The following is a 5,405-nucleotide window of genomic DNA, read 5'->3' on the forward strand; positions in this document are numbered from 1 at the left end:
CCAAAATTCACACTTGCTCAATTTTGCATACAGCTGCTTATCTCGTAATGTCTGTAAAACAATCCTTAGATGTTGTGCATGCTCATCCTTGTCATGAGAATAGATAAGAATATCATCAATGAAGACGATGACAAACCTATCCAGATATTCTCGAAATACCTAATTCATCAGATTCATAAAGACTGCCGGTGCATTCGTCAAACCGAATGGCATCACCAGAAATTCATAATGCCCGTATCTGGTCCTGAAAGCAGTCGTAAAAATATCTGAGTCTCGTACCCGCATCTGGTGGTATCCAGATCTCAGATCTATCTTAGAATAGACAGAAGTACCCTGTAATTGATCGAACATATCATCAATCCGCGGCAAAGGATATTCTTGATGGTGACACGATTCAACTGCCTGTAATCAATACACAATCGCATCGATCCATCCTTCTTCTTGACAAACAAAACAGGTGCTCCCCACGGAGAAACACTCGGACGAATATATCCCTTATCAAGCAGATCCTGTAACTGCTGTTTCAATTCCCTCATCTCTGACGGTGCCAGACGATAAGGTGCTCGGGATATAGGCGTAGTTCCTGGTACTAGATCAATACCAAATTCAACCTCTTGAACCGGAGGAAAACCAGGAATCTCATCAGGGAATACGTCAGGAAACTCGCTGACAACCGGTAGCTGATCAATACCTGGACTACTCGCGGACATATCAACTGCATAGATGAGATAGCCCTCCCCACCTGACTCTAAGACATGACATGCCTTCAAAGCCGATACAAGTGGCATCGGAGGTCGCGCACCCTCACCATAAAAGTACCAGCTATCACCCTCAACAGGATGAAACTGTACCAGACGCTGATAACAATCCACAGTAGCGTGATACAAAGTCAGCATATCTATTCCCAAAATACAATCAAAATCTGTCATCGCTAATATCATCAAATTATCCGATAACACATTACCCTCAAACTCCAGAAGGCAACCCATCACTAGACGCTTAGTTACTACCTCCTGCTCCAACGGAGTAGATACAACTAAATCCATATCTAATGATACATAAGGTAATATATGTCTCTTAACGAAGCGACTAGAAATAAAGGAATGCGATGCTCCAGTATCAATTAAGACAAGTGCAGGAATACCACATAACAAAAAGTTACCTACCAACATGCGATCGCTTCCCTCAGTAGCCTGCTCCTTAGACAGAGAAAACACCTGCCCTTGAGTCTGGGGATGATAACCAGAATAACTTTGTGGTGCTGGCTGCTGAAGTGGAAAAATAGAAGCCTGAGATCCAACCTGGGATCCCGATCCACTAGCAGAACTAATGCGCTGAGGACAATCTCTCCGCAGATGTCCCTGCTGACCACAAATATAACACGCCCCTATAGCTCTCCGACATGAAGCTGCAGGATGTTTCCCCCCACAGTGGCTACAAAACTACTCCTTCTTCTTCTTCTTCCCAAAACGGAATGTACCTCATGAACCACGAGAACCAGACGAAGTAGTAGGAGTAGAAGAAGACGTAGGTACAGATTTCACAACAGATTGAGCTCGAGGCTCAAAAGATCCACTAGGCTGTGCTGGCATCATCAACTGTGCCCGCCTGTTGCTGGTCTTCACAAGACGGCAACGTTTCACCAAAGTCTCATAAGATACCAGGTCATCACAGACGATAACCTGTGAGTAGATATCTTGGTTCAAACCTTGTAGAAAGATATCATACTTCGACGCATCACTCTCATTGATATGGGGACTGAAAGGTAGCAGATCAAGAAATCGTTGCTGATATTGATCAATAGTCATTGATCCTTACCTCAGAGTAAGCAACTCCATCGATCGTGCTTGGCAAACAGCCGGAGGAAAATACAGTTTCTAAAACTGCTGACAGAAATCTCCCCAAGTCACCTGTCCTCTCTCAGTACGTGCCTGAGCAGCCTTGGCATCCCACCAAAAACGTGCTCGATCCTCTAGAACGAATTCTAGAACTTCCAGTTTCTGCTCCTCAGTGCACTCAAAAGCTCGAAAAGTAATCTCGAGTTTAGACATCCAGCTCCTAGCTTGTTCAGGATTCTCGCCTTCCACCAAGGGTTTCGGCCCTACTTGCATGAACTTATTAATAGTGTAGCGACGTCTACCCTCATGAGGACGATGTCGATCATCCTGATGATGATGGTGACGATGATGATGACCACCTCCCTGGCCAACACTACCGTGACTCTTGTCAGCCATATCCTGAAAAGAATTGCACATTAAAATCCCAAATGCGCAAGAATTACTCAAGACTAAACTAAATCCCAAGTACTAATCCCAAAATCTATGCATGCTCTGATACCAAAAATGTAGTGACCCTGTATGGAATCACCTACTAACTGGCAACTAATAGCATGCATTAAACTTAATACAGCAAAATACTTAACAGAGTAAAAACGTGCGGAAACATAACCATAATTTACATATCAGCTTAGTAACATAATCCAGGCTTAAATCTGTAGTGATACAACCATATCAAAAACTTAAAAGTAAACATTATACAGCTATATCGAATCCTGCTGTATAATAAACTCCTCAAAGCTCCTGCTCTCTAGTCCTGCCTTGAACTACCAGCTCCGTCCATTCTGCAACCTGCCCCATGGAATAGGGTGTCCAAGATAACAACTAGGACGTGAGCTCTAACGCCCAGTACATAGACATGAGTAAATATATGTATATAATGCATGCAACATGATGACTGGTAAAGGGTCATCGGAAAGGTCATGCTCAGTACCGGCGCCACATGAGTGCTGCCACCGCACGGATCAACCTCTGGGTGCAACCACACTCGTCTAGTACACCAGAGTAGACAAACATAAATGCCCCCGCCGTCGCGGTACTCTCAGTGACAGACTATCGAGTATAGAGCTGAGCGGCTCTATAGTCAGGTATAACAAGGTATAGGCTCAACGTGTATATGCACATGACATATGAGTATAGAAAACGGTAAATCATACATCATGCCATATAATAATGCCAAATAAATGCAACATATAAACATGTATTGTAGTGACCCTTACCCGGATCACCTATTAACAGAACTTAGGCATGCAATTAACTTAATTAAACAGATATCAGAATAAAACTGCGGAAACCATAAACGTTATACAATCCCAAGTAAAGAAATCTATAATTTATCCAAATAATATACAACCAAATCGAATAGTTGTATCAACCTCAAAACAACAGAAATAAAACCTAAACGAAGCTCCGGCTGGTCAACCACTGACTAGCCCCTCTTGGATCCACCCGCCTCGTCCAATCGCAAACCTGCCCCATGGAATAGGGTGTCCAAAAACACAAAGTACGAGAAGTGAGCATAAAACGCTCAGTACGAGAGTATGAGTATACATGCATGCAAAGTGAACTCCCTATAAACTCGAGGTCAAGGAACAGATAACAGAGACAGACCGGGCCCTGGTATGTAGCATGTTGTGCCGTCGCTTCAGGAGGTGGCTCCCATACCATAATACCAGTGGATATGACGGACCCAAATCTATGGAAGTCCAACCACTAACAGGATAGGGAAAAACCCTACTAACAGACATCTCGAAGGAGATAGCTCAGTATGCAAATGAATGCAGCATAAATCAATGACATATAAACCATGCAGTCACATAATACATGCATACTCAGTCAGGATATCTCGAACAGTACTTCCGTACCTCAAATCAGTGCAAGCTCTACCAACTCTAGGTCCACGCCTATAGTCTGCTCTACATTTCCAAATGATACTACTATCATTAAAGTGCTCTAAAAGCCTTAACTAAGCTATTGCATACTCCTAAATATTTATAGGAAGCAAAAGCTATACCTTCGTCCGTCGTTAGCCCTTTGATGTCGATGCCTCCAGAACTTGGGCACAACTCTGCTACGACTTTCGAACGCCTCGCCGACCGCCGGGTCAAGCCTAGGAAGGTTAGAACAACTCAAATAGACTAGAAAGGAGAGGGAAATACTCGGAATTGGCAATTGGAAATGAAGCCTCGGCCCTCTATTTATAGACAACGATCGGAACTTCCGATCCTCGATCGGAATGTCCGAACCTCAATCGGAACGTCCGATCCTGCCATCGGAGCTTCCGAAGATCTTGATCTGCCACGTGTCAAAATATCACTTGTTGACTTCGGATATGGGTGATCGGATCTTCCGATCCAACCACACGTCATGCCTGACGTAATATTATTGGTGCCTCCGATCGCTCATCGGAGCTTCCGATCGTGCCTTCGGAGCTTCCGATCCGTCCGATACCCAATTTATTTAATTAGCATTAATCCTTTAATAACTCAATTAGGTTACGGGCTACTACATTTTCTCCCCCACTTAAGATATTTCGTCCTCGAAATCAGATCTTAAGTACCGATTGCAATACAGAAATCAGAAACATTCTTTATTCAAATCAAACGTTTACAGAGTTGCAACTGAATACAACTTAATAATGAAATCAAAACAACTCAGGATGGTCTTCACGCATCCTGTCCTCAAGCTCCCAAGTAGCTTCCTCAGTGCCTCAGCGCTGCCACTAAACTAAAACCAAAGGAATGACTTTGTTCCGTAAAACCTTATCCTTATAATCCAGGATACGAATAGGTTTCTCAACATAGGTCAAATCCTTGTTCACCTGAACTTCAGACCGCTGCATAATATGAGATTCATCCGCCACATACCATCACAACAGAGATACGTGGAACACGTCGTGAATACTAGATAGATGTGGTGGCAAAGCTAGTCGATAAGCCAAATCGTCAATGCTTTCCAAGATCTCAAACGGACCAATAAATCTGGGAGATAACTTGCCCTTAAGGCCAAATCTGAGAATCTTGCGGAAAGGTGACACTCTCAGAAACACTTTCTCCCCGACATCGAACTGCAATGGCCTATGCTTGGTATTAGCATAGCTGGCCTGACGATCCTGTGCAGTCTTAATCCGTTTCTTGATCTGATCAACAATGTCTATCGCCTGCTGGATAAACTCCGGTCCCTCAGCCTGTCTCTCCCCCACTTCTTCCCAGAAGAGTGGAGTACGGCAACGTCGCCCGTACAACGCCTCAAAAGGTGTCATCCCAATGCTAGTATGATATCTGTTGTTGTACGCGAACTCGATCAATGGCAAATGATCCTGCCAGGCTGAACCAAAATCCATAACGCACGCTCGAAGAATATCCTCCAAAGTACGGATAGTGCGCTCCAACTGACCATCAGTCTTCGGATGATAGGCAGTACTCAAACTGAGAGTAGTACCCATCGCACGCTGAACACTCCCCCAGAATCTAGAAGTAAACCTGGGGTCCCGATCGCTGACAATGCTCACAGGCACTCCATGAAGTCGAACGATCTCCTGAATGTACAACCGTGCCATACGATCCACAT

The sequence above is a fragment of the Henckelia pumila genome, chromosome 2, assembly GCF_033568475.1.
Source record: "Henckelia pumila isolate YLH828 chromosome 2, ASM3356847v2, whole genome shotgun sequence".
NCBI lineage: Eukaryota > Viridiplantae > Streptophyta > Magnoliopsida > Lamiales > Gesneriaceae > Henckelia > Henckelia pumila.